We start from the raw sequence: 19,634 nt of genomic DNA, 5'->3' as shown, positions 1-19,634 counted from the left end.
CAGTCTTGCCAGTAAGAATATCAGTACCTGGCCTTTGACATGTGTGGCTGCCATGCTCATCCCTACTCCAGTGTGGGGAGCAGTGGCTTACATCAACCATGTCATTGAGTCCAGCAGGCACATCCTAGTATCAGCTGAAGGCCAACATTACATTCTTTGGGAAAACTATTCCAACCATTTGGTAGAATTGTTGTTGTTTTATACACCTGTATCTACTATTCAGTTACATTTTAAACTCAAATCACAAGTAAATTTAACTCATAGAGGCATTAGAACATGGAAATATATGCACTTATGGCAACAGAGAATTCAGTGTGGGTTGCCTGATATGTGACTTGCTACCTAAAGTCAAGGTGAGATCTTACACCTAATAAAAATGCTCTTGAAGTTTAGCAAGTCAAAAACTCTTGGGATCATCTTAAACTTTGTGTAAAGAGGAGAGATTTACAGCAGCAGAGTATTTTTCAAGGGCACTTTTATTTTGGAAGGCTTTCCTTCTTTCCTATGTGAAGTCCACTCTCTTTGACCTCAGCTCACCAAGGTCCCTGGGAAGACAGGCTAGCAATACAAATCAGCTCAGATATATACAGAAAACACTCCAGTCAAAGACAAACACTGGGGACTGGTAGGTGGGAAACCCATCATTTCATGAAGTCCAACTTTTCCCTGGAAATCTATACATGAGTGCCATATAAATGTAAGTTCTTAAGACAGTAATCTCACTTCCTTTTTAAGTGATTTAAAAAGATAGCCTTTCTGCTCCTCATATCTGCTGGATATTCAAGGCCTTTGTACCTGCTATAATCTTCTCCCCACTGTTTGTTTGACTGGTTCTTTCAGTTCTCAACGTCCTTGACCACTCCAACTAAAGTACATCTCTAGGATACACAGATGCACAGAGACACACAGACAGACACACACCCATACACAAACATACATAAACAGATTGTTTAACTCGGTCCCCCTATGTTCTCTTCACTGCACTTAAAACACAGTTAGGAATAATTTTATTTAGTGAATTTGTTTTGCTTGGTGAGCTCCAGAAAGGGAGGGAGGCACCATTGCATCTCTAGATCTTAGCACCAAAAGGAGATAAAATGTGTATTTTTTCTATATAGAAACTACCCTAAATAAAACTGTAGAAAGTTATTCTACATAAAAATCTTGTTGTTGAACTATTTATATATAAATGTATACATAGATCTTTTATCTTCTTGTACCATCATTGTGGGCTACTATTAAAATATAATTTACATATATCTAAGAACTGACATACTTCTAGTTGTATCAGTTAGAAACATATATCATATATGATATACATCATATAGATAATATATATCACATAATCATATATCATATATAGGTGTATATATATCAATTAGAAATATCAGTTAGATACTTCAGTTTAGAAATAGTATATTTCTAAATAACATACTATTTAGAATATAATATATATATGTTTTAGGAAGACTACGTCAAAGAAGTTTCAAGGCCAGATTTAGTTAGAAGTGATATTGATTCTTTTCTATATTCATGTGACTTTAACAGAATAATACATTTAGTTTAAACCCAGATTCATACTTTTATTTCCAAATTAAATAAAAATTATTTTATCTAGAACTGTTCTGACACTTTCAGTAACTTTCCATTATCATTTCACTTGTGAACGATCATATACATGTCATATCACATACCGTTTTGTAAATGGTTACAATTCTTACATTCTCAAATAGTAACTTGTTTCATGACAACCACAAAAACACAAACATAAATAAGAAAATATTAATGGGGGTTTTTCCCTTCTAATAACAAACTGGCTAACATTTCTTGGTGTGCTATGTCCCTAGCACCACTTCAAGCACTTGGCACGCTTTATTCTGTTTAACATTCACAGAAACCCCATGCGTAGCTGTTCCCCTTGTCCAGAGTCACCCAGCATGTAAAAGGAGACTAGTTTCAAATTCGTTTGACTTCAGACTCCATCCCCATCTCTCCAGTATATATTGTTGGCAATTCCAAACTGCCCTGGAATTTTAATAGCTCAGCTCTATGTTTTCCTAGGTCTAACAAAATAGAAATACTTTGAATGAAGTTAAGCACATAAGGTCTGACTTCAAAATGATACCATGGTTTAAAACTAGCCATTAACTTACATGGACCAAAAAGGAATATTTATAAAGCCATCCAGAACATGGCCATCTGGCCTACTCCTGATGTAAGAAGCTGAAACATGCTTCTAAAAACTAAGGGCTTTTTACTTCTTTCTTTAGAATTGTTAAAAGTTTCTTGGATAACAGAGAAAAAAAATAACCTACTTTCTCTTGAGGATTCAAGAGTAACTATTTTTCATGTAGCATTAATGTTCTGTCTACCCACCACCAACAAGCATTAAAAACAATGGTTAGACAGAGTCCCTCCTCAAACCTCTCATAAGTAACCAGAAATATCCTAAGGAACCAATTATTTTCTATTACTCCTGTTAGTCAGAATTCACATATTGCAAAGAATAATTTCTTCTCTACATCAATCTGAATAAATTTATTCAGGATGTTATTATACTAAATCAGAAATTGTAAGGATTATGACTAAACAAGGTTTCATGAACTTAGCATTTTTTCTCTCAAACTTTATAGAATTTCACAAATTCCAGCACGAGTTGATACACAAAGCATTCCCTTTTCTATTTTCTGACTACTTGAATCTACCCTGTCTTAGCCAAAAAATTAACTATCACATCTGTTTTTTAATTGTTCAAATGTTTATTTTAATGCACGGTATGAGAAATGAACTTTTCGACCAACTGATTTGTATGGAAAGTTACAAGGCAAATAAATTAGGCCCATGTTAAAAGAGAAGGTCAGCTAAATATCCAAACTTAAGGATATAATGGGCACCGATAAACAGATTCCATGGTCTTCTTTAAGAGGCTATCTTTCAAATACAACTTTGCTAGAAACTGGTCCAGAGATCAACCGCACATGGGAATGCTTAACACAGGTGGTGATCAGGGACAAGCTTCCTGGGTGCCACTTTGATGATGTTGTCCACATGTAGAATCACCTCTGCTGCTTCAGCTGCACTTAGAAGAACTTGTTGCTTTACTTGAAAACTTTCTGTTATACCCAGGAAAGCCATATCTCCAATGGGGCCTTCCCTCCTATCCAGTCCAGCAGTGGTGTTGCCTTCATGGTGAGCAGCTCTGAGCTGTGCCACTAGGTCTGCACTGTCATAGCCTGCATTGTCAGCTATGATGTTTGGCAACATTCTCAGTGCTTTAGCATAAGACTCCACTGCAACAGCTTCTTTGCCTGGTGTTCTATTAGCAAGCTGTGTCACAGCATGAGCCATCAACATCTCTGAAAAGCCTACTCCATAAACTGTTCTAGAGTCCTTTACAGTTTGTGCAAGAACACAAACAGCATCATGCAAAGATCTTTCTGCTTCATCTAAAATTTGTTGAGTGGCACCATGAAAACAATGGTATAAGCCTCACCAAGGGCAACCCCAGAAAAGTGAATAAGTTTGTCTTCTCCAATCATGACTTCCTTGATAAGTTTGCAGCTTCCAAGCTTCACCAGTTCTGGGTGATCAAAGGTAGAGGCAATTTCACCACCCATGACAAGAACTAGGTGTTCCACACGTGCAAAATCTGCATGCTCAATAGCCATGACACCAGCAGCGCCAAAGAGCTGTTCAAGATAATTATAAATTAACTGCCTGTTAATAAAGCAATTTATTCCATGCTTAAGAATACATTCAACTTTCTCCTTCATTTTTTCCTTTTCCACATGTTCTATTTCTGTAATCTTTGCTGTAGAACCAACTCTTCCTAGGAACCAAATATCTTTATTTTGTCTGTATCCATACAGAAAAAATTGTCTGCAATAAGAATTTTAGCATTTTTCAACTCATTTTGGTTGATTCACTCCAATTTTTTTATCCAACAGAAAGTCTTCATCTAAACAATCTGCCAAACTTCCTCCTAGCTTCTTAATAATGAATTGCCTCCAAGTTGCCAGAGCCTTTTAGTCTGAGAACCACTTCTATAGCTAACGTAGTAAAGCGGTCTTGGTGATGAGTAAGAAGTTTTGAGGATAATGTCATGCCGGCAACATTCGTTAAATCTTGGCAGAATTTAACTTCATCAGAACTGTGATCGACTGTGGAACTCAACAGAGCCTCTCTTGCAGCCTTTGTGGCTTCTCTCCAACCCGCTATGATAGTCTGTGGATGAATCTTTTTTGTAATTAAAGATTCTGCTTCCCTTAATAATTCTGCTGCCACAACGGTAACAGAAGTAGTGCCATCACTAACTTCATCATCTTGAACTCTTGACATATCAACTAAAACTTTAGCTGCTGGATTGTTGACACCAATGTTTTTTAGAATAGTGGCACCTTTATTGGTTACCATAAGAGAGGCATCTCGTCTACTGCTTAGAAGAATTTTGTCCATGCCTTTGGGTCCCAAGGTGCTCTTTATCAAGTCTCTTTCAAAGACTGTCCTGAAAGTCTTTGTTTCTTTTTCTCCCCAAGTTGGTTCCCATTCTGAATTTGGACACTAATGGACATAGAAATCAAAGAAGACTTTAAAGCAACTATGTATTCAGAAACATTTCAGAAGACACGAAGGTTTTCATCTGGTATTCAATTAAGACTTGCCTTGAAAGCTGGGACTTCTTTATGTGAATTTGAAATTTACAGGGTACATCACATCTATGCTATATTTAGGAAGCAACTGAGTGAAGATGAAATGCCTAAAGCAATCGGCACCAAGGGAATTTGGTACTTTAAACATTTTGGAAAGCCCAAGATTGCATGTGTAGTTACGTGTCCTATATTCTTTCTCTAGTTCATGTACACATGTAGCACACAAATAGCATGAATTATAAAAGCAAATAAATGTGTTTGGTACTTTGAACAAATTATCCATCTTATTGAAATAAATTCACTGAAACTTTTCTTTGTGTATTAAAAATTCAGACAATTTTTTGACTATTAAGAAATAACCCATGAGAAATAGGAAAGAATAAACTTCTGTGCTTTATTCAGGAAATTACTAATAATTTATAGGAAAGTCAAATCGCCAACATAGCAGAAACACTGAAAAACAAAACCGAACAGAGCTTCTGAAAAGCTTATTACTTAAGAAGGGATGACCAAGCATATAAAGCTCAGAGAAGGGAGAGGTTCAAGTTAGAAATTAATTTAAAATTCAATTAAAATCTTACAAGCAAGGATTATAAAGCTAATAAACAAAATCTTATAGTTTTTCCTGATTACTGGCTAAAGTGCATAAAAATCATTTATGGAATTTCCCATAATATGCACCAAAAAAGCAGAGGATAGTAAGTGGGATGCGTTTTAAAGTCAGACTAAGTTCAAAACTAGCCATATAGAACTGGAGCTGTTGTAACTGCACACAAATGCGATAGTTGCCCAGATGTAGGACTGGCAGTCATAGAATAACGTGGTTCATTGTGAAAATCCAATAATAATTTGATATTTTGTTGTAAACAGGGTTTTCCATTGTTGCCTGGTGCCCTTGTATGACACTTGTAATCTTTAAGGGCAAGCCCTTTAACTAAGCTACAGTAGGACATAAATATCATTTCCTTCAGATTTCCTGCATTGAATCTGGTTTCTGACAGTCCTTTCAAAAGTTTCTGTTAGATCCCTATTTGAGGGAATGGCCTTACTTAGATTAATGCAGTTATAGCCACGGATTATGCATGGTAATAAAGGAATGTAACCGTTTTCAACTATGGAAATAGTAAAATGAGTTTATTTAGAGAGGTGACAAGCTAGTAGCTGTTATTTGTTGAAAGAAAAAGTTTATTTCTCTTATTAGTGAACTAGAGCCTCAAGCATTTAAAAATTATTTTAACTAGGGCCTATAAAAATAAAGGTCTCCTGAGGATTATCTGTAAAGACAGATTTTGGCAACAAGTAAACTAATGCCTTATATTCATTTTATGAGTTAATTTTGTGTAAAATTCTCTTTTTTCCAATTATTTTTTCCTGATGTACCCTTTATGTGCTCCCTTTCTACAGAAAGATTAAAATGTCCTACTCTATATATTTTATCTTTGAAAAATCAAAGACTAAATTCATCTAAATTAGAAAGAAGTCTGTTGGTTTTAAAATTTATTTAAATAAAAATAAATTCAAATATTTAACTTGGCTGACAGAGTCTTGTTAGGAGGTGATTAAATAAACAATTTACTTAGAATAAAAATATCTTTTATTAAAATGGCATGGATTTCCAGGCCAGTAAGAAAAGAAAATATCTCTCTAACCCAGGAAAAGTATTTTGGTCTAAAAATCAAATATTCCAGATTTATTTTATATTACTCCACCCCAATTTCAAGTAGGGAGGTTTTAAAATTATGTTGTTTACCACAGGATTTCTGGAGGCAACTGAAACACTTCTTACCTATAAATGTACACTCCTACCATGAAAGTAAAAAATATCATTCCAATGATATAGTATTAGGTAAAACTAGAAGTCCCCTGCTCTATAGGAATAGTTTACAAAGTCACTAGACCATAAATTTCATAAAGGTGAGGGCTATATATTTCATCATTGTCTCTCTAACAGCCAGCAGGATGCCTGGAGCAGAACCAGGTTAATAAACTGAAGTTATTAAAATGAAGTAATGCACCTTTACTTTTACAACTAATAGACCTACAGAAATAAAACTTTTCTTTAAGGAGTATATATTTTAAGCTATAGAATTACTAAATGATCGAGTGGCTAGAAAATATTTCTGTAAAATACTAAAACGAATTACTTCCTCTATTATTAAGGATTAAGACTTAATTTCTTCTTTTTTTTAAACCTTAATTTCTTGCCATCCCAATATTTAAGTCTGGGAGTGTGGTAAAGCTAAAAGCTGACTTCACAATGGGAAAAGGTCACAATACAAGCAGGTAAGCCAACCCTAAGTTGTTCCCTGACTTTAAAGGCTGAGGGTCAATCCCCAAGTTAGGGTTCTAGGACAAGCTTGTCACTTTGGTTCAGCATCCCTGCTGTGGAATCTGCTTGGGTGTGACAACTGTGTTGTGTTTCAAGATGCACGCAATGAGGTTAGAGTGAGCCTGAAGTGGTAGTCTCAGTACTTACCACCAACAGATTTCTTGGCTTCACATAAAAATCACCCATTGAGAGTCAGAAGGTCAACATATCAGTTGGGTGATTACCATGTGAAACACACATAGCATTTTTGTATGCAGTATTCATTACTAGTTGATGACACTGAGAAGAGTCACTCGAGCAATCAGAACATATAGAGGAAAACTTGGAAGTCTATATTTTAGAATGGGAAACACGGGAGGCAATGAGATCAGAATTGCCAGTGTAGGTGGTAAATGAGATCACGGGTGTACTGAGATCAGAATTGCCAGTGGAGGTGGTAAACTAAGGGTGAAAGAAAGCCACAGACAACAGGCAAAAATCTTCCCAGATATTATACAACTCTTTGCCATAAAGAGTATATACTGTGTCTACAACTCACCCAGTACAATCTCCTGAAAAGTGCCATCTACTAAAGAAATATTAAAAATAAAAACTGTAACATTCTTTATAATACAAAACAATTCACTGTTCTACTCTCCAAGCAATGGACAGATGTTGAATGCCCATGATGGAGCAGGCATGGTGCTGGGAACAGGGTTCATTGCTCTAGATGAACAATCACAGTCTATCCTAAAACATGCTCAGAGGAGAGGCAGGTGAGACAGAAGACAATAATGGTAATGTTTCAAGAGTTAGAGAAATGTACAAGGTTTCATGAGAGCATAGAGAAGAGAGTTTTAATTTTAATTGGGAAAGTCTAGGTCCTTCAGAAGAAATGTTCATTGAGAGTGAATCTAAGCAACAGCATTTGGACATTAAATCATACTAAAATAATTGTTAAATGACAACAGCTTAAAATGCTCAAATAGTCATATATACAAAATTATTATTTAAACAGCAAATCTGATTTTTACCCTGAATTTGCATCTCAAACAAAAGTTTGGTTAATTACCTATACTTAAGTGAGAATGAATAAACCACATGCACATTAACAAGGGATCATCTTTCAAACATAATTTTGTAGGAGGGGGTGAGGAAAAGTCAAACACAAAATAGTACATGCTATATTATTCCTTTTATGTAAAATTCAACAGCAGAAAATAAAAAAAATTGTGATTTTCAAAATCAGGATCACTGCTACCTTTGGTAGGTGGGGGCAGTGGCTTAAAGGGGCACAAAGGTGACTTCTGGCTGCTGGTACTACTATTTTTAATCTGGGTGGTGATTACAGAATGAAAATTAGAGTTACTTATTTTTCGTTTTTTTCATCTGCAACATCCAGAAAGTGTTTGTCTGTCTACAGTATTTATATGTTCTTCATAGGTGACAAATAGCCAAAACATGTCAAAACTTATACACACATATTTGTATGCATGCATAAAACCTGTTTCTGTGACAACTTTATTTGCATGCAAATTTAATGGCAAGATTAGATTAGATATATAGAGTTCTGATAAGATCACCAAGGCCATTTAAATGGCAAGTAGCCACTTTATGCCCGTTTTCTCTGGTGGAGATCACCAATGGATCACAGCACGTTTTCTCTCTGAGCTCAGTGTAGCTCTCAGTACATTCTTCCAGGCAGCTACTGCTATTATAACTACAAGTTGCCCATAGATTAAAAAGATTAGGTATCTTGGTTTAAAACAATGAAGACTGTCTAATTCTTTTGATATTTACGTGAAAAAGAACTTGCAATTATGGAGGAATTTCACATATATTTCTAGGTAAGTGTAAAATTTTATTCTTAGGTATGTAAAATGATTTTTTCAATTACAAGAATACCTTTATAAAGATATCTGCTAACATCAGGTTTGCTTTTTTATGTGTGTTTTATTCTACCCTAGAAATTTATTGATTCTTATACTAGTAGACTTTTAACAAAACACAGAAAAGTAATTGGGGCTATTTCTTTTCAAAGCAAAAGACTTAGGGAATCTTTAATGGTTAATTTTTTTTTCCCAAAGTGGTGAACTCCACCACCCTTAATCACAACCCAATGTGCAGTTGTTAATTATAACAAAATAATGGTTTTACATCTTTTCTTTTTCTTTTTTTTTTTTGGCAACTACTCATAATAAAATGGTAGATATCAGAGACTGGACCACTAACTGCCTGCTCTAACGTATTACATTCTTGACATTTCTAGTCCCTATGGCTGTTCGGCTCATCCTAACACTTCAGGTCAGAGGAACAGCCCTAACCAGATCTCAGTTTTTTCCTGCTGTCCTTTAGAAATGATGGAGAAAGCATCTTAAGCCTTTTGTGCCAACCTAGGATGGCAGGAGAAAGAAAAAAGGAGTCCTTCTCAGTCTGGTCTGAAAGGACAGGCTCAGCTCCAGGGAGGTAAGAATCTGTGAATTACACAACCAAGAATGCATCTTAGCACAAGAAGAATAAGGCATTTGGAGAGGTAGAGAATGCCTGGCAGTGTGATTACCATAGGACCGAGCCACAGGGTGGCCCCAAGTAGGAAAGATATGTGGAGAAAGTCCTTTCCTTTCAGATGAAACCCCTGCCTAGGTATGCTTCCCTAGAGGTTTCTCACTGATTCTTACATAACTAAATCCGAGGTGGTTTAGTTCCCAATTGACCACTTCCTATAAGTAGTTTACTTCTTTGATCCACCTAGATAGAGGTGTATCTTTTTTGAATCCCTAATGTGATTTATCTGAATACCTAATTCTATATAAATGCTTAATCCTGACTGCTAAAAAAGACTGCCTTATGGAAAAGAAGCCCTTGCAAAAGGAATCAGCTTTCCCATTTAGAGTTCTTGATTATTTAGAAAGTCATGCCAGTATGTAAACTTGAAAATGCATAATATAAGTTGTCATTTCCTGGTCACTCACAAGGAGCCAGCCTTTTGAGTGCTAAGCATTTTAGGAAGATCAACTCATTTAACGTATTAACATACACATCATGGCTAAAGGTAACATTTTATAATTAAGAAAATATGCAAATCCATGAAGTTATCTTATTTGCCACATAAATTTAGGTAAGTCACTTTACCTCATTAGGTCTCAGTCCCCTCATTTGTAAAATTATGAATAAGACTAATGAGTACTGTATAGAATTCATCATGAGGATCTAATGAGATAATTTGGTCCAGCAGACAGCACAGTGCCTGGTACACCATTAAACAAAAAATAAATACAAATCTACACCATTTTCAATTCAGTTGGGAGGAAAGAAGTGAATTTAAAATTTCAAGATGTGAATTATATCTACTTACTTAGCTATATATTGACATAAGTTTAGGAATTATATTACAGCTCAATACAAATTATAACAGAACTACTTTCACACATTTGCCCGATAGACTAATTTTTAGCTCTCTCTTTCAGTTCAAACTTCATTTTTGAAGTTAAAAAATATATTTCTCAGCCAGGCATGGTGATGTATGCCTGTAGTCCCAGCTACTGGGAACGCTAAGGCAGGAGGATTTCTTGAGGCTAGTTCAAGGCTGTAGTGCATATGATTCCACTTGTGAATAGCCACTGTACTTCAGCCTGGGAAACACAGTGAGACCCTGTCTTAAAATATATAGGTATTCTTCAACAAATCTTTTTACCGTTTAAGCACTGACATTGTTTTTAACAGTGTTTCTTGACCCTACTTGACTGGAAATGTTAAAGACTAGCAAAATGTTTCCAGCTCCACATTGGGGTTAGAAGTGGGGAAAATCAGATTATAGGTTATTCTCTGTGGTCTCTTTTATTTCAAAGACTTTATGGTGCTACTAACTGGTCAAATGCCAGAGAGGAAGAAAACGGTGCAATTTATAGTCTGACCAGAGGAAGAGAGTCAGTAAGCTGAACAAGTCAGGAACTAGCTAGATCTCTAAGGGATGGAGCTGTGCCAAAGTCCATGTTCCATTTCTCGATATATCTCTAAGGACTCATGGTTGGAGGCTTGTATAAAAATCTTGGGGGAAAAGGCAGACAAATACCAAAGGCAAACATGTTCTTGATATACGTAAAATGAAAAGAAGAAATTTCAACAATCTAGGACAGGAAGGAAAGGTGTAAGTAGCAGCCTGTTGACTACTTTTCTAATACCATGAAGCACAACCAGGTGTGGCCAAAGCAGTTTAGACAGAAAAGCAAACAAAACAATAAGAACAACAACAACAACAACAACAACAGCAACAACAACAAATATGGGATATAGATTCGACAGACCAGGATTTTTCTGCAGCACTATAATTTTACAGGCTGTGTGACTTCAGTGTTAATTCATACAGTTGATCTGAAGATGAAATGAGTTCAACTACATAGAGCATTGTCTGTCAAAGAGTAGATGCTCAATATATCGTGGCTATCATCGTTACTAAGGTTATGACTCCAACTATGACTACAGACCTAGGAGCTGCTGTCTCCAGCTAGCTGGTGATCCAGCTGCCAATCAGTTACTTGCTGTTCTATAACAAAGTTGCAGTGTTAGAGCAAAGTCACAGCCAGCAGTGGCCTATCCCATGTTAGAATGCCATTGGTTAAAAGTGGACACATTTTATAGTAATTTATCCTAACTAACACGGTATCAGTCATATAAATTCCTTGACACAAAGAAAAAACTCTATGCTACATCGCAATGGAATGACATCATGAATGTTAGAAATTATTATTTTCTCTTTTCCATATATACATGAATGTCTCATGCAAGTTCATTATAAAAAGCTCAATTTCTCATCTTGGATGTATTTTCAACAAGAAAGAGAATTAGGTACAATGGGAACATTTTTCTCTAAGAAGTCTGAAAACAATTACATACTGAAATTATATTTAATGAAACATTTCTTTTAACAAGTTACACTGGTGCCATCTATTTTACAATTTAGAATGAATATTTTGCAATATGAAATGAAAAAAGACCAAGAAGTCATTCACTAGCAGTTTTCAAAGGCCATAAAGGAGAATTGGTTCATCTATTGATTCATTCTCATTATATCTACTAACAACTAAGAGGAAATGGGTTAAAATTTAAGCAAGGAAGATTTGTATTAGATATAAAGAAAACTTCCTGTGTGGGATGAAAACCTCAGGACTGCTTCCTATAAGGAAGCTTTGGAAGCTGCAATCCTTTCTGTGCATACAGTCTACATCTAGTTTCTAGTTTTCTAATTTCTTGTTTTTCCTCATGTGTAGCAGAGAAATGGAAGGGCTTGCAGCTGACTCCCTTTGTCCTATGGCAGAAATTCTTAGGGCTGAGATCGGTGGGAAAATGTCCTCTACACTGAGTTTCATTAATGGCAGCTTTTGCTCAGAAGTTTTCAATGTCATTAAACAGGGTAGGGTGCTAGATGATAGATGCTTAGTCCAAAGTGGGCTGGAGTTCTTCCACGTCAGTCTCTCCATAATCTCTCTTTTCTTGCCGCACTTCCCCAACTTTTCTCTTGAAATATTCCCTTATGTTTTTCTAACTCTTATTCTGAAGAGCAGTTCAGCCTTCTGTTAGCTTCTCTAATTCATATCCTCAGCTGTCACCCAGGATGTTCCTTAGACAGCCAACCCCCTTAGAAAGCTTAGGATAGATAATAAATAATTACAAGGTTTCCCCTGTCATGCTAAGAAACTGCATCCATAGGTTCTGGCACTCTTCCTACTTTCTATACTTTTGAAATGCTTTCTAATTTAGATCAAACTTGACAAAGAAGTAGGCAATGTGAAAACTGAGACATATCACTGGCACAGGCTCCCATTACTTAGTTACCTGTATACAGTTATATTTAACAGTCTTACCCAGGCTTGCTGTCATCGTGCCCCAGGCAGTACCCCAGCCCTTCCTGTAGGCACCAATCCCTGGAGACATTTGGTGGCTGAAGTGTATATTACTTCTGTCCATTTTCAAATATGCCTTCAACCCCTATATTATCTTTTGAGATATTGGATCACCTCTGGAAAGGCTTCTATGAAAATCTACGTTGATTTTTTTTATTAAGACTATGATTTCTTTGTGACTACCTAGCTGATATCCCTCAGGCCCTATTCTCTTTACATTTATCTAGGCTTTGACAATTCTGTATGTTTAATATTAGTATTATTGGGAATATTTATACATATCCCTGAGCATCTTTTCCTAAAAAAAGTTAAAAATTCCTTAAAGACCTCATTAATATTCTTCCTCTTCAGTTTTATCTTAGAATCTACTTCTCTCAATCGTGCCAGTAACAGTTGGGTGGATCCATGACTAATCATTCCTATACTCATGGTTACCTTCATGTCATCATCCCTTCTGATTCAACATATTTCTCTACATGATTGGAATGATTGACAGGAACTAGTAAGTGGGCTATTTCTTTACATCTGCTAAAAGGCAAGTTTTAGTGATAAGGCCAAAACCATGGTCTGGCCTAGATCCATGGGTAAGAAAAAAAAGAGTTGCAGACCAGGCACAGTGGCTCACGCCTGTAATACCAGCGCTATGGGAGGCCGAGGCAGGCAGATCACAAGGTGGTCAGAAGATCGAGACCATCTTGGCTAACATGTAAAACCCCATCTCTACTAAAAATACAAAAAAATTACCTGGCCATGGTGGCACATGCCTGTAGTCCCAGCTACTTGGGAAGCTGAGGGAGGAGAATAGCTTGAACCCAGGAGGTGAAAGTTGCAGTGAGCCGGGACTATGCCACTGTACTCCAGCCTAGGCAACAGAGCTAGACTCCATCTCAAAAAACAAAACAAAACAAAAACAACAAAGAAAAAACAGAGTTGCAGTCAGGATGAAGTGTTACTGAACACATAACCACAGCCAGTTTTATGAATGTAGGGTCTATAGGGTTCATTGTCACTGAGGAGAGTATACCTTTCTTCACCAGTGATATCACAGAAAAAGAGGGTAGAGAATCCCACTTTGAAATACCTAAAGAAGCATCTTTCTTCTGAAGAAATTAATATCAATTCAGCATTTCTTTTCCAATAACCATGCTCACTTCCTGAATTATCAGCTATGCATTTTACAGTGTTTAATGCATGATGATTTTCTCATTCCAGATAAGCCTAAAATAAATTTGTAAAAAATAAGGTGCTAAATAAAATGAATAGATCTTAACTATTATAATGATAACTCTTCTGTGATATCTCAGAAGTGAAAAATGTTCCATAACTTCAAGGTCTTGTAAGTCAGAGGTATTTGAACTGCTACATTACCTACAAGTTTATTCCAATCCACATAGAGATACAGGATATACAAATGACTCTCCAGTGGGAAGGAAGCACTGCAGAGAGTAAAACTAAGTGATCTTAACAGTCATTAGTTTAGTGGTTTTCAAACAATATTTTCTGGAATCCTAACATCTTTAGAGGTATTTCAAGGACAGGGTTTGTATTTGGAATGTGAGTAAATTTACAAACTCAGTGGCTGTTTTATTGTTTATGTGTGCTTATACTTTTTACTTATATATTTCATACATATCTATGTTTTAAAAAATTATACCTATATATCAAATTTATATATGATTTTACATTTAATTTACAGTATAGATATACATTTATATTTACTTTAACTCACATTTCATTCATAAAAAATGTTTCATTAAAAAACGTGTTTAAAATGCATTGATCTACCTTGCCTCTTTTATTTTACAGGACAGTAGACTTGCCTTCAAAAGGACTAGGTGGCTTCTCCAGGGATACAGAGCATGTTACAGTGAACACATGGCTTTTTCTCAGGCAATCTCTTAATTTATGCCTTTAAAGAGTAAACCTATCTGTGATCCACTCTGTATTTTTCTAGTTATGCTTTAAATATATCAAATATTTCAAGGTACCTTAATCATTTCTAAAAGCTGTGTATCTTTAAGTCTATTTCATAACAGATGTGCTACTATCTTGGGTACTAGGACCAAAAAAAGTTTATCTCATTGTCAAAACTGTGAACCCATTTCAACAGTAGTCACGTACCTAAACCAAATCATAATATTTATTGCACAGGCAGAAAACATGAGAATTCCATTTGTTTGCCTATTTATCAAAATTTCTAAGACAAAAGAAATAGGAAGGAAGATTGTGCACTTTTTTCAAAGCTGATCTAAAACCTCATACAAAAACTGAGATGTAGTACTTTCAACCTGAAGCCTTACAGAGCTTGCAGAGAACAGAAAAATTTGATAATATAATTGGAAAGATAATCTATTCAAAATTGTGAGGCATTGACCTTCTGCTCTTTATTCCCTGTTATGAAGACCACAGGACCTTATTTGCTACCAGTAGAGAATATAATGGCTTTTAAGCTGCAAGTACAGGAGTCTTTCAAAAGCTATTTTTCAACAATCAACAATGTCAATCCTAAATTTCATAGGCTACCATAATTCTGAAAAGACAACTGCCAAATATTGTAATGCATTTAGAAATATTCACTACATGAACAGTATTATAGCCATTAAAAAAGATAATTATATAGACAGTAGAGGAAGGTAATATGCCGAAGTAACAAAGCATGGTCTTTGAGGTAGACAGACTTGGATTACCCCAGCCTATGACCTTGCCCAACTTATTTCGTCTCACAGAATCATTTTCTCAGCTGTAAAATTTGGATTAACAACTCCTTCTTTTCAAAGTTGTAGTAATAAATAAATAATATATTATATGTAAAATTATTGGCAGAGCTCTCATTCATAAAAGACAGTCAATAAAATGAAAGCTGGAAGTATTAAAAAATAGATTTTTTTTTTTTGAGACAGAGCCTTGCCCTGTCACCCAGGCACGTGCAGTGGCATGATCTCAGCTCACTACAACCTCCACCTCCTGGATTCAAGCAATTCTCATGCCTCACCCTCCCAAGAAGCTGGGATTACAGGCATGCACCACCACGCCTGGCTAATTTTTGAAATTTTAGTAGAGACGGGGTTGCGCCATTTTAGCCAGGCTGGTATCAAACTCCTGGCCTCTAGCAATTTGCCTGCCTCAGTCTCCCAAATTGCAGGGATTCTAAGTAGGCATGAGCTATGGTGCCTGGCAAAAAATAGGAAAATATTGATATGCTAAATGAAAAAGCAGAGCACAGAAATAGTATTTACAGCTATTTAAGATATGTAAGGTAAGTTGAAAATGAGAATAACAGGATGGAACAATGGGGTTAATCACTTATTTTCCTTCCAACATATTAATGTTATTCCATCTTTTTTATTCTCAATTATAAAACTGGACATTTTAGCTTATACAAATGCTTTCCACTGTGATCATGAGGCCAAAATAAGAATGCTAAGCCAGGCTAGATTTTTACAACCTTAAGAGAAAAGAGCTAATAAAAAATTATAATCCTCCATTGGTCAGAGCTGCAACATAATTCAGAAAATTGTATCCACCCAGTACCGAAATGCTTATTTGCATATTTTATACCCTGAGCAAATTGTTGTTTAATGGATATACAGATATCTGCATATATAAAAATGAGCTTGCTAATAGTTATATTTTTAATATTTTAAACTTTCATATATAACACTTTATTGATAAAAACAACATACAATATGCAAATACAGTGAAGAAAAGAGAGACAGTCCTCCCTATCTTCACTCCTACCATTTTTTTACTCTTAAAAGGTAACCACTACCAAAAGCTTGGTACAGAGTCTTCCAGAATTTTTTCTACATCTATAAACCTAAGTATTACATGTATACTTATTAAATAATAATACTTATAATGAAAAGTATAAGTATTATTACATATACAATAACCAATTTTAAAATTTGATTTAAAAACAACCACAGTTGTATTTTGAAGAGTAGCATCTCTTTTTTTTCCAGATTACATAATGAATGATCTTACATGTAACACACAAATCCTAAACACTGTTCTGACAGCAGGAAAGAACTTTCATGAAAGTCAACTTTCATGACAAAACTTCTCTTTATATTTATATTTGGAAGACTAATAATGTTTTACTTAAACTAAATCACAAGTCTTAATTATATTAATGAGAAGTATCCCTGGGAAATGTTTATAAATGGTAAAATGTTAAAGAGATATCAAGGAATATGTAAGTTAATATTATTATAGTATATAACCACTGACTCAATCTGAATTTAAGACATGTAAAACTCAAATATTTATGGAAAGGTCACAACATGATTGTTTTGTTATACAGAATTTGGAGGTGGAATACTGTTACTGAAACAACTAAAATAGAAGGCAAACAATTCCACCATCAATGAATTTGCTAATTCTATTAACTTTATGAGAATAAGTATATATATATATATAAAGTTTTTCTCAACTTCATGCATGCACTTTTTTTAAAGAATGCTTATGAATAAATACTATAATCACTTTCTGCTAGAACTGGGCATATAAATAACTGCTCATTAAATAAAAGCAACCTAGTATATACCTTTATTATATAAACTCTAAATGTGTGACACATGTTACAAAGAGACCAATAGATTAATTTGTCTATGTTATTAATGTGTCTGTTACGAAGAGATAAATGGATTAATTTTAAGATTATTTTTATTTTGCCTTGAAATTCATAAAATTTTAATTATAATAAGGTTGACCTTTAATAAGAGGAAGGGCATAAAATACAGGTTTGCCAATAAATCCCATTTAAAAGTGAATATCTCATAGCAATTTAATTAAGGCTGAAAGAACAAGTTAGTATGGACTGCTTTTTATGATACTTGGAGAGAAACAAATAGGAAAAGGTAAAGAAGTAATCCAAAGCATTGAATTCTTGCACAATACAACAAACTTTCAAAGGTAGTGTTTGGCTTTGGGGAATCCCAGAGGACAGTAGACAGATTTGGAAAAGCAGACCAACAGAACACAAAATAAATTTATGTAATCAGAGTGAAGATGGTAAAGCCACAAAGATGGGTCCCAGGAACAAAGTATTTTGAAGATCAACCTGAAAACAAATTAACATCTGAAAAATAGATAAATGGCAAAGTAGTAGGTCTCTCTCATGGGAAGTCAACTGAAAAGGAATGAGGGTAGGGTGATGGTTGGGAAATGTGGACAGGAACACTGGTAAGAAAACATTGTCGCCTGAGCAATTTGAGGCCTGTGGCCTTTATGTACAGAGGCACAGGAAGAGAGACCCTTTCATATTTTTTAATACTCGAGTAAATGTGTGCTTGTGTGTGTGTATATGTATACACACACACAAACATGTATTTTCTCTATATACTAAATCTATAATCTATATTTTTACATATATAACTAAATATAATAGGTATGTATAATATTGAACTGATAAAAGGATACTAAAATGGTAAACTGTAATCACAGCTGATTATACCCTCAGACCACCAAATTATTTGGAAGCTGCAGTGATACACCCAAGTAGTTACATTATTAAGTCAGATGTAAGATTAATAACTGGAGAGATTTCTAAAGTATGCAGTCAAATCCAAGAATCATTCATATATAGAGATTTCTTACACAAAAATCATTCTGTCCCCAACTCTATGCAGAATATTTAAAGTTAAATGGAATGATATACACATTCATAAATCAATATGTTTAAAAATGCATTTTGAATTATGGCCCAACTTATGAAAATATCTCACACAATTTAAAACAATAAAATAGAATAATTATGGATAAAAATAGACAATGAAAATCCAGAGGGGTAAAGGGTGTCAATGTTACTCATCCCCTGAAATGAACAAATTATTTCCAACTGAACCCTGAATTGGAAAATAAGTCTCTTGGCAGTTTAGATAGAAAAAAGAAATAGTTTGGTTAAACACTATTTGTTAAGTATTGTATCATCTTTCCACATAGGAAGGGTATAAATTATAAATGAGTAAAATTCACGTATGTTATAAATTCTCATTACTCATGTTGGTGACTTATATTGGCTATGGTAATTCATAAAAGGATTTTAAGGATTTTCTAGCATTTATTGTTTGAGGAAAAAAAAGGAACCTCCAAACTTATTTGCAGATGCAAACTCTGCTTTAAATGAAGTCAGGGAATAATTTATTGCATGTGTTATAAAAAATGGCAAGAAATGTAAGAGATAAAATCTTCATCTATAATTTATTTAAACTCACAGAAATACTGCGGATGGGGCAATTTGTGCTTCTTGTCAACTGTAAAACACTACAATAACAGCAAAAGCTAACCCAGCCACAAAAAACATAGGCTAAATTCCTGATGCAAATAATTCAAGTATTTACATGTGTGCTTGCCTGCTCACATGATAATGCATATTTTGCTTGCCTGTTTTCTTTCTGTCTCAACCACCTCACTTCAATCATTGCTCCTGTTTCTCCAATCTGAAGTATGATTATTTCCATTTCAAAGAGGTGAGCTTAATTATTTATAATCAATCATTAAGAAAAACAAAATAAGCCTAACCCCTAAAATAGCCATAAAAGTATTTTGTAAATACCTATTCCGGAAACAAAACTTACTTCATTGCAAAAATACTCCTTAAGGGTCATGCTATATGTATGAGCATATCAAATCAGCATTGGGGAAATAATGGAATAAACATTAGAATAAATGGAAACTGACATATTTTTCATCAGGGTAAAAGCATTAAAATGAACAAAACTACAATTACTAAGGATCATTTCTAATAAAATAAAACATAAGAGATGATTGATAAGC

At 34.8% G+C, this 19,634-nt stretch overlaps 1 protein-coding gene and 1 pseudogene across 15 annotated transcripts in view; both read right to left on the bottom strand.

The window, feature by feature from the left end:
• The window catches only part of PDE4D (phosphodiesterase 4D), a 1,594,380-nt gene that overhangs the window by 306,799 nt on the left and 1,267,947 nt on the right, over window positions 1-19,634 (bottom strand). The gene's annotated exons all lie outside the window — the stretch shown is intronic.
• LOC103791580 (T-complex protein 1 subunit beta pseudogene) lies at window positions 1,381-19,380 on the bottom strand (annotated as a pseudogene). The gene has a single exon (XR_618012.5). The product of XR_618012.5 is annotated as a T-complex protein 1 subunit beta pseudogene (transcript).

The sequence above is a fragment of the Callithrix jacchus genome, chromosome 2 (assembly GCF_049354715.1).
Source record: "Callithrix jacchus isolate 240 chromosome 2, calJac240_pri, whole genome shotgun sequence".
Lineage (NCBI taxonomy): Eukaryota > Metazoa > Chordata > Mammalia > Primates > Cebidae > Callithrix > Callithrix jacchus.
The sequence above is the reverse complement of the archived record's forward strand: the minus strand, read 5'-3'. Positions and strand labels throughout refer to the sequence as shown.